This window comes from Rhipicephalus microplus, chromosome X (genome assembly GCF_043290135.1).
Source record: "Rhipicephalus microplus isolate Deutch F79 chromosome X, USDA_Rmic, whole genome shotgun sequence".
NCBI lineage: Eukaryota > Metazoa > Arthropoda > Arachnida > Ixodida > Ixodidae > Rhipicephalus > Rhipicephalus microplus.
The window spans coordinates 147,004,874-147,014,587 of NC_134710.1; positions in this window are offsets into that span (position 1 = coordinate 147,004,874).

A 9,714-nucleotide genomic window follows, 5' to 3' on the forward strand; every position below is an offset into this window, starting at 1 on the left:
GGTCTCTGAATGTGCTCTACGTCTTAGTGTTCATATTTTAGGTTTCCAGCCTTTAAATAAAAAATATGTAATTAAGATATATAATAATTAGTATGGGGAGAAATAAAGATAGGCTGAGTACCTACAGGCTAGTGCGAGTAGTATGCGTTTGGTTCAATTCACCTCCTAAGTGCCCTTCACATTCAAATTCTTGGATCAATTTATATGGTACATCCTGTAGATGTGCTCTACACATAACAAACTGCATTTAGCAGCGACACACAATGTAGTCTTTAGTAATAGCATGCGCTGCCCATAGAAGGTTCTTCTCATCAACGCCGTCACCTTGCACGAGCCTTGTTGTGGTGTGGCCGCACCGCAAAAAAAAAAACTTGGTTACTTAGCAAGCGCATGTTTACTACAAATAATATTGTTCCTAAAAATGCTTGTTATGCTTCGCAAAGTGTTCGAATATGTTGCCAATGCATTTATTGCTTTGCCCTTTTGGCGAAACTGTGACTTTTTCTATAATGGGCTAAGCTCATACAGTCGTACGTAATAACAGGTTTCCTTGTTATTTGCGTCACCGATTTCGATGTTTGTCCAGTTTAAATCAAGAAAAAAGCTCGTACAAATTCAATACCCTGAGTTTTCGTGCACACTTGAGACGTAGCTGGAGAACGTAAACGTCAAAGCTGGCTGACATTCTTTGTTGCTCTTGTAGAAGATGTTCACATCTGTTCTGCTACCTTCGCCACTGCAAAAACTTCACGCCAGCAGATAAGAATACAAGGCCAAAGCTTTGTGCAACAAAAAATTAGGGCGTGCCTGCTTCGTCATCGCGCCACACGAGGCCCCACTTATTCGGCCTCTTCCATTTACAGCAACTGTAAACTGATATGTCAACGCAGAGAAGTGGGTGAACAAAGTAATATTCTGCGATGACACTGTCACAGGTTCTTGAGGCGTTGAAGCCCTCGGCGCAGTGCCAACAAGCTTGTCTCTAGCTTGGCAACGTGCCGAGAAAAACTAGTGAGCGCAGGTTCACAGCCGATGCTCTGTTGGCATACCCGGTGCAGCGCTTCTGTAGGTAACCACTCACTGCACGTCACTCTAATGTGGCATGACGTTCATAAAACATTCGCTAGACTACCTATGCTGCGGTGTCGGTGTCAGTAATGCTAGCGATGGCTAGTGAACAAGGAAACGTGCATTTGGGCACACTTTGGAAGAGATTCGAAATGGATTTGTAAGCGTTCACTGCTTTCGACACTTCGTGCTGAGCGCCCTTTAACGAGCAACTGCAGGCTTCTAATAGCCTGAAAATTTTGTGACGCCACCCATTTCACAAATGAGGTAAGGACATGTGACTTCGGCTCTTTTGTGAGGCTTTTTTCTTTCTTGTATTGTATTTTAGCGATGGATTCAAAGTTAGAAGATTAAATAATTTTGTCTTCTTCAAGCAGTTGTTTTCAGAGTTTGCACCAGCCAAAGCCACATAAACGGAAAACCTGGTAGAGGCGGAATCATCGGGATGTGCAAATGCGAGTTACGTTGAGGGGCATGCCATACATAGCTGCTGTACCTTCTGCTGATTTCCGTCTGTTTGACGGTCTTCACGCAAATCAGGCTTTTAAGATGAACCTACTTGGAAGGCTGCGACTGCGAGTTTGTTTTGTAGGGCAGTGTGTAGTATGTGACTGTGCCAGCGAGAATCAACACTGACTCTATGACTGCCATTTTGAACCGGTAACCGCATGTGAGGCTAGCACATCGAAGAGAAAGAGAAATAGGCCATAAAAACGCAGGGAGGTGAACCTGGTATCGAGTGACCGGTTTGTGACTCTGCACAGGGTTAGGGTAATAGGTTTTGTAAAGAGGCTAGTGAGAAAGGAAATAAAAAAGTCAAAGCTGTGCCGCAAAATCGAAGCAATGAACGCGATAGCAACAAATTGAAAGGTCACGCGAAGAATGGCAAGCAGATGGAAACATGCCCCACGTTTCTCAAGCAAAAATGGCGCACGTAAGGTACCAACAGATACAGTTTAACGTGAATAAGATTCATAGTTGTTACTTCGCTGTGTCTGGAAAGCACGCCTTTTTCGCGAACGGATCGAGACTCTGCAGTCAACAAGTGCAGTGACCATTGTGCACCCAGGAACAACAACAGAATCGTTCCGGTTAAAGCACAAGGCGTACGATTGTCCCCACCGTGAGATAAGCGAGCGCATGCGAGGGCGTCCCCTCACCGTTGGGCTAACTACGCGTGGGAGACGAGATCGCGCGCCGCCGCGTTGTGACAATCTGGCAACGCACGTTCATTGCGCCATATCGGTGATAATGCTGAAAATATGATAGTAGTTCCCCCGAGACGCTTAATGCAAGCGGTGAGTGGTAGGTGTAAATAGCTTGCCGTTTGCACATTGGAGGATGTGCTTCATCGTGACTCAGTGGCTAACGCCTCGTGCTCACAATTCAGAGGGCGGAGGTACGATTCTGCGCGCCATTCTTATTCTGGATCATTTTTCTTTTTTGGCATTTACATATATGAAGCGTTTCTTTTCTAAAAGAGCCAAATGCACTTTAAGTGAAACTGAGAAAAACGCACTTTTTTCGTTGACAATATGGTCAGGCCTGCTCAAACAAATTTTTGCCAGTATATTTATCTCCCAAGTTATGGCTAATATGTACATATCTAAATATCGTCAGTATTGTGAAGTAAAGTTTGTGTTAGGCTCATATAGATTGAAACATTTCGCTAGGACATGAATTAATTCATAAAATGAGTGTAAAAGCGGTTCGAATGAATTGTGTAGCAATATGATTGTGACAAAATTAACATCATACTTGTGCTTCTATTGGTACCGTGATTCGACACATGGGCGTAATGGTGATTGCTAGACTTGAAGAGTGAGTGGTCCTTCCTAGAAAAGGCGCACTACGCTGTACTGTCATTAGTGTTCTCTTATTCCTGACATCTATGGAAGGCCTTGAAAAGTGTTCCAGTGAGTTTTATTCCATGCTACTTCTGGCCACTTTTTCTTGAGGGAATAGATAGATGCCAATTACCTTTATTGCATGCCTATTTTAGTTCAAATACACCTTGTTGGAGTGAATGAAGGACAAGAAACCGTTGAGCTAAAGTAAAAAAAAGAATTACTAAGATGCAAAAAGAAGTAGGCAAGTCAGCCTCTTACTCTTTACAATCGAGTTTTGTCATTGAACATCATGTCCTTTAGTAAATGCCAACTCGCGCTAGAAAATCTAATTGTAGAATGTAAACACGACTACAAAGCAACTAAGACACAAATGAAACATTTTGAGAGGAACAATGTTTGTTGTTTTGGTCATGCTTGTTGGAGCAGGGCTAGTTTAATGAATGTGGTTCACTTTGATTGAAACAGTTAGAGCACTTGTCTCATTTTTGATTAGAGACTTCCTTTTTGAGATCATGTTACAACAAAAATGCCCCATTTTGATCATAACTGTTCAAGAAATGGAAGATACTTAGGCCGACTTCATGTTCTATTAGAATGTAGCCTAGTTTCAGGTTCTGCATTCGGCCCTTTTAGAAAAAAAACGCCTGATATACAAATACGTATACATATACGGTGAATGACGGTGGCGCCCGTTCCAGCGGCAAAATCGAATGCCCATATAACTGCTATCGCAATGAGAACGCCAGGCCTGCGTGGAATGCGCAGCGCAGTCAGAGCGACAGCTAAAAGAGCAGTATTTCACTTGATGAGTTCCCACTATGTCATAAATAATAATAATGTTTGTGTAGTAGGCCAGCATTAACTATGCTATCCTTCGTTATTGTTGGAAGAAGCGTGGTATCGGCTGCACACTTGCTAGGACTTTTGTGCAATTTTATTTGCGATAGCGAATACATGAACACTCTCGGCTAGATTTCACCGCCGGCGTTGGCGTCGATGCCATGCACCGTGTATGTATACGTATCTATATATATATGAAAACGCAAGAAAGAAAGAAAAACCGAAAAAAGACTCCGGCACGCGGAATTCAGCGTGCGACCTCCACGTCCTGAATGCGAGGCGTTAACCACTGAGCCACCATGGGGTTCCTCCTTCGACGTTCAAACGGCAAGTTTAGAAACAATTTCAAAGCACCAGCATGGCTCAAAGGTTGAATATTGGGCTGGAACGCAGGGGACCGGGTTTTGAATCCTATTGTGTCCTTGGTGTTTTTTATTAACGAAGTTTTTTGTATTTTTTGTGATATTGGTTACGGACACCGGTGGTGGAGAACTACGGGGTCGTGCGTGACCTGTGTTTTGACCTCATAACAGCTATTATTGTAAAGAATCACCGCCATATCCACAAAGTGAATTATGTTGGAGCAGTTTGTCCGAACTCAGGTACATGGGGCGATTGTTGGCGAGACCATTTCTGCAGGAAGGCTTGTTAACGAGTCGGCGCGAGATGTGTACGTCGAAGGCAGCGTTGTCAAGAACGTTCCGCGGTCACAACTACACAGGGTTAGGGTTAGGGTGATTCTTAAGAGAGAAAGGAAAAGAAAAGTGAGCCCCGTAACTGTCTGCTTCAGTGAGCGACACCTCAACAGTAGTTCACAAGGGATGGGGGTGAGGAGAGATAAAAATGGTAGGAGTAAAGGTGTAGAAAAGAGGAAGAGACGTGAGGTGGTAAGCTAGAGAGAGCGATGACAAATCGAGGGAATAGGAGAGATAGGAAAGATGTAAACACGGTCACAGGAGTCCGAGCACCGGGCACCACTTGCGAGAGCTCTTGTCGGCGTCAGTAGACGTCGTAGAGCAAGTCCAGTCGGTCAGAGCTACACTGTCGTCGAAGGTCGTCGGCGTCAGGAGGTGACCTAGGGCGAGCCCAGTCGGCCAGAGCTGCGCTGTCGTCGGAGATCGCGAGGGCACAACCGGTCGGCACGGAATCCAGCAAGTGAGTCCACAGGGTTGGGCCACGTCGTTAACCACCTACCCCTTTATTCCATACTGAGCGCTGCCGTGAGTCAAATGCCTAACTCCCATAAATGGGAGACGTGGAGCTATTAGGCGTTTTTCAACGGGGTTGAGAGCAGGGAGGTGAGGGGGCTTGGGAAGATATCGGTACCCGTGCGTAACACTCATCGTAGGGAACTTGTGCCATGCTGCAATGCCTACACAGCGACGAGAACGAAGTGGACGCAGTCGCGAGAAGGCGAGCCATTGGCATATCGAAAACCGACGCCTTGAGCGGTGGCACGCGATCTAGTGAGCATTGTTGAAATCACCGAAGAGGCAATGGAGCTGCGACCTTGAGCGGTGACCTGAGAACACTGGCAACACTGGCGTACAAGCCGGCGTCCGCCGGACAGAACACGAGTCCGAGGGGCAAGCTCCTAAATGTGCGCGCATGCACCCCCCCCCCCCCCCCCACAAAACACAGGACGTTCAAATCAAAGCCGTTCTAAGAGAACGCATAAAGCGCAGTGGCGCTTGCACAGTCTTCTTTTGAGATATGAAGTCCAGACTACAGGGTAGGATTCCTTCTCCCTGAAGAGTTCGATCATTTAGTTTATCAAGTGTGCGTTTCAAAGCGACTGTATCTGGAAACAGTACTGTAGGCACTCCCACAGAATATGTTGAATAGTTTGATCACTTCCGATGTGGTAGGATGTAGTGGTGTACAACATTCCCCAAAACACAAGAAAATCTAAAGAACTTCTAGTAAATGTCTCAAAAGGATAGTCCAAAGGTATATAAGAAGTCTTGTTGAGATGCTATTTAAACCTAAGCAGCTTGAAAACCTCTTGTAGCTGTGTTAATGCCATGCTATTATACGGCTAGAAAACTGCTAGCGAGAATCCTAAAACAACGTTTCCCTAGATTTTTTAAAAGAACTAATATAAACGTTTACTAGAATTATCTTTTTATACTCCTAGTAAACTTCGTGCCAAAAATCTAAAGAGACTTCTGCTAGATCTTTTAACACCTTTTTAGAAATGTTTATGCAAACCAGTTTGTTTAGAGTTTCCCGTGGTCAATATGTTGCACCATATCAGCGTTTTGAAATTGGTGCATTTAGCTGTTCACTGTTAAGAGTGACAAGTAGGGACAACAGCATAATATCAAATCATAATATCAAATATTAGAACACCAAATAAATTGCTGGCACTTTTCTAACCAGCAATATTGGTGCCCCATTTGTTGAAAGAATGACTTAGTGACTACCAGCTATCAATACGATAACCTGTTTTGCTTGGAGACTACACAGGCTTTCAAACCTCTAGTCATTTTCGTTCCTGGTGTGCCTGAAATGAATTATACTGCACATTCAAAAGTAAATTCAAAATTTCAACAAGTCACATACCTGTAACCTTTATTATACATGAAAATGACTACACACTTTGTCCTATAAGTTGCACGCTTCATAGTAACTATGATTATACAAAGCAATTAAGGTGCTGGCTAGATACTTGGTCTTGGAACCTGAACACACACAAAAGGCACAAACTGTTTTTTAGCAAACATCTATCAGTGCAACGAAAACCAGCAGGCTAGCTCTGCAAACCTATTATTGGCCCAGTACAGTGATGGAAGTGACATTTTACATCTTGGGGCGTACTTTAGAGCAGAAAAAGTACTATTTTGGAGCAGCCACAAGCAGTTTTGGAGCAGAAAAAATGGTAGTAAAGAGCAGCTGCTGGTGTTTTAGGAGAATATAATAAATTTGCCGCGCTCTAGTTGGAGTTCTGAGCATTCTGGAAGCATTTTGTAAATAGTAATATATTTAAGACACAACAATCAATGTAAATTTCGTGAAGCAAACAATTGAAGGCTGTCGTAAATGGGCTGTGAAATAGGCTATCATTTAAAATAATAATATTTGTGACAGAAATCCTATCAAACCAGTAAAGCTGAGTGCCCCATTTTAGAGGTAATCATATTCCCATACTACAGTTGCCAAATAAACAGAAAATCATCGATAAGAGGTAAAAGCAATCCTGCTCATTTTAACATTTCAGCTCACATGACTGCATGTCTAGCTGAGAAAAAAAAAGTCAAATGACCTATATGCCTAATTGCCAGTTTTTGTCACAAAAATGAGGTCAGAGCTGATAATGCTGCGCACTGGTAGCACACTGAGACGATAGTGAAGAGATATTTTTCTGTTTCTTTAGGACATTTGAGTCGGTCAAAAAATAAACGTTCATCATTCTCATTCTCTCGGTGTCATTTTGGAGCAGGCTTGGAGCAATTACTAACAAAAAGTGTTGTTTGGAGCAGCATAGAGCAGCACTTCCATCCCTGCCAGCAGAAGATATATGAAGGTAGAAAATTTTGTTACAGCCGAAAAGCAGCAGCCGAACTTTGATTTTTGATTTTTTCGACTTTTTCTCATTTAGTACACTTCAATTTAGGTATGTTAGAGCCATGAGTAATCAAAATTAATAGGTTTCACCACAAATTTGTGTTTAACAATAAAATTGTCGTTTTAGCAACACCCTGAATTATAATTCCATGCCAAAGTACTGGCACGAAAGATACAGTGAAGTGAAAAACGTTAAAATACTCAAGAATGCCTTCTGTAAGTTACAATTATTAATTTAAACGTGCTTAGGTACCACTGTAAGATGTCACACATGGTTAGGTATTGGAAAAGTTAAGTATGATCAGGTAGGACAGTAGAAAATCACTTGATTGTACTTATGGCAATAAATTCGAAGGGACAATGGAATAAGGTTACAAAAACATAATAAATGAAAAAATCAGTAAAAATCACAGTGGAAAAAATTACTGATCTGCTACAGCCTTATTGCAATGCAAGATGTTCAATTTTAAAAGACTAATTGAACATTATGCAGAAATTAAACATGACATAAAACCTTAGGAAGCAGTACTGACACCTTCAGATGCGTGCTTTGTGCTTGCTATAAAATTCAGCCCTAAGAACAGTAAATCGCCTTGGAGATAAAGTATGCGTCCAGGGGAACACGAAGTAAGACAATAATGCTGTCAGCTGCCCAAATAACTAAGCATAACGAAATGTTGGTGCCTACAATAATAAGTGGGTATGTTTGCATAGAAAGGTTTGTGGCAGTCGTGTTTCTACAAAGTCACACTTGCCAAAATTCTTTGAGCATGTCTATGCTCAGAGATATTCCACTCGAAAGTTTCATTGTGGTTTTCATGATTACGCATGCATGGCAGTGAGGATCAGCAAAATATTACTGCCTGGTGAGACGAGCAGTGAGTGATTGATATCAGCAGCCGGTAGTAAAAAGGTAACCATTATAATGTTTGTATATGGCTTTGACACATGGTCAGATTATATGCAGCACCTCAGGGAGTAGTAGCTGTGTGCTAGTGCTCACTGTCCTGCAGGCATAATGATACAAGCCACGAGTAAACTTTCTAGCGGAATATCTGAGCACAGCCATGCCAGAAATCTTTAGACCTATGTGTTAATGAGACTGGCTCAAATTTTAAATGTGTGCATGACCGCCTGCTGCAGTCACTAATAAGTTCATTATTCAATCTTATTCAACGGCACCGTGGATAGCAATAGTTATTGTTGCACATTGTGTTCTCCGAAACACTTAGCTATCTGCAGACATGTTTTTTTTACACACACCGCTCACAGCACTCAATTTTATAAAGAAATACAAAAGGCATAATTTTCAGCATCCTAAACGTGCGAGCTACTAGAATACAGCAACCTGGCGGCTCAGTGAAGTTCATTTTTCATATTAAACAGAAGCCATGCGCAGCTGCTGTACATTCAGTAGCCAACTCTTCCACGAGCCACCATTGATGACAGGCTTGCCCGGAATTCTTTCACACTGAGTTCGTATGAGGTGCATGCATAGGCTAGTGATGTACACATGAAAAAAAAAACAATTTAGTGACATGTGTCTCATAGCAAAACTAAATTTGTCAGTCTATTTAAAATGATTTGGAACAAAGCGTCATTAAAAAAGCAGGATGTACACAAACTAGAGATGATACAAGCAAAACTTCCTTGGTGTTCTTGTCGAACACAGTTATATTCTTATGAAAAAAAATGTAATTTCCACATTGCAGATGTGTCAAAACCATGCTTGAATTGTGCTCGTGCATAGTGCGTTGGCAGCAATTTCAGTTTTACCACAACACATAAATGATGGTATGCACTTACATCAAGTATTCATTGCAGGTTACCTATATTATAAATATGAATTTGAATTCAAATACAACTAATGTAGCTTTTTTTCAGGCTGCTCACACTAGGAGGGTTATAACTGTAGTCAGAAATTGGTGTCACTAAATTACTATTGTGTGCTGCCAAATTATGGTCATCAGTTTCAATGATTCTGGTTAGCTAAAAAGGCAAAACCCCTCACTTAAGCATGATAGACTGCCTAAAAAAGAGAAAGCGTGGAAATACTATGACATACGAGGCACCCACCTTGAACCACACACCATACCAAAAAAAGCCTGCAAGATTCTTCAACAATCTCCGAGAACCAGAATCTTGGAAGCTATTGACCACGATTTGGCAATAAGATTTGACGAAATTGATGCCCGAATTTGCAGAGTTCCTTCAGTGCCGATAGCTTGAAAACTTTTAGTCTATATTTATTTTTCTCAAACAAATGCTGTGTACAAATTTTTCATTTTAACAGCAATAAGTGTATGACTTATTCATGGTTACCGTGACTTTTAACGTTAACACGAGTTTTGAGTGATAAATAAAATATTAGTTCTGCACATACCACAGA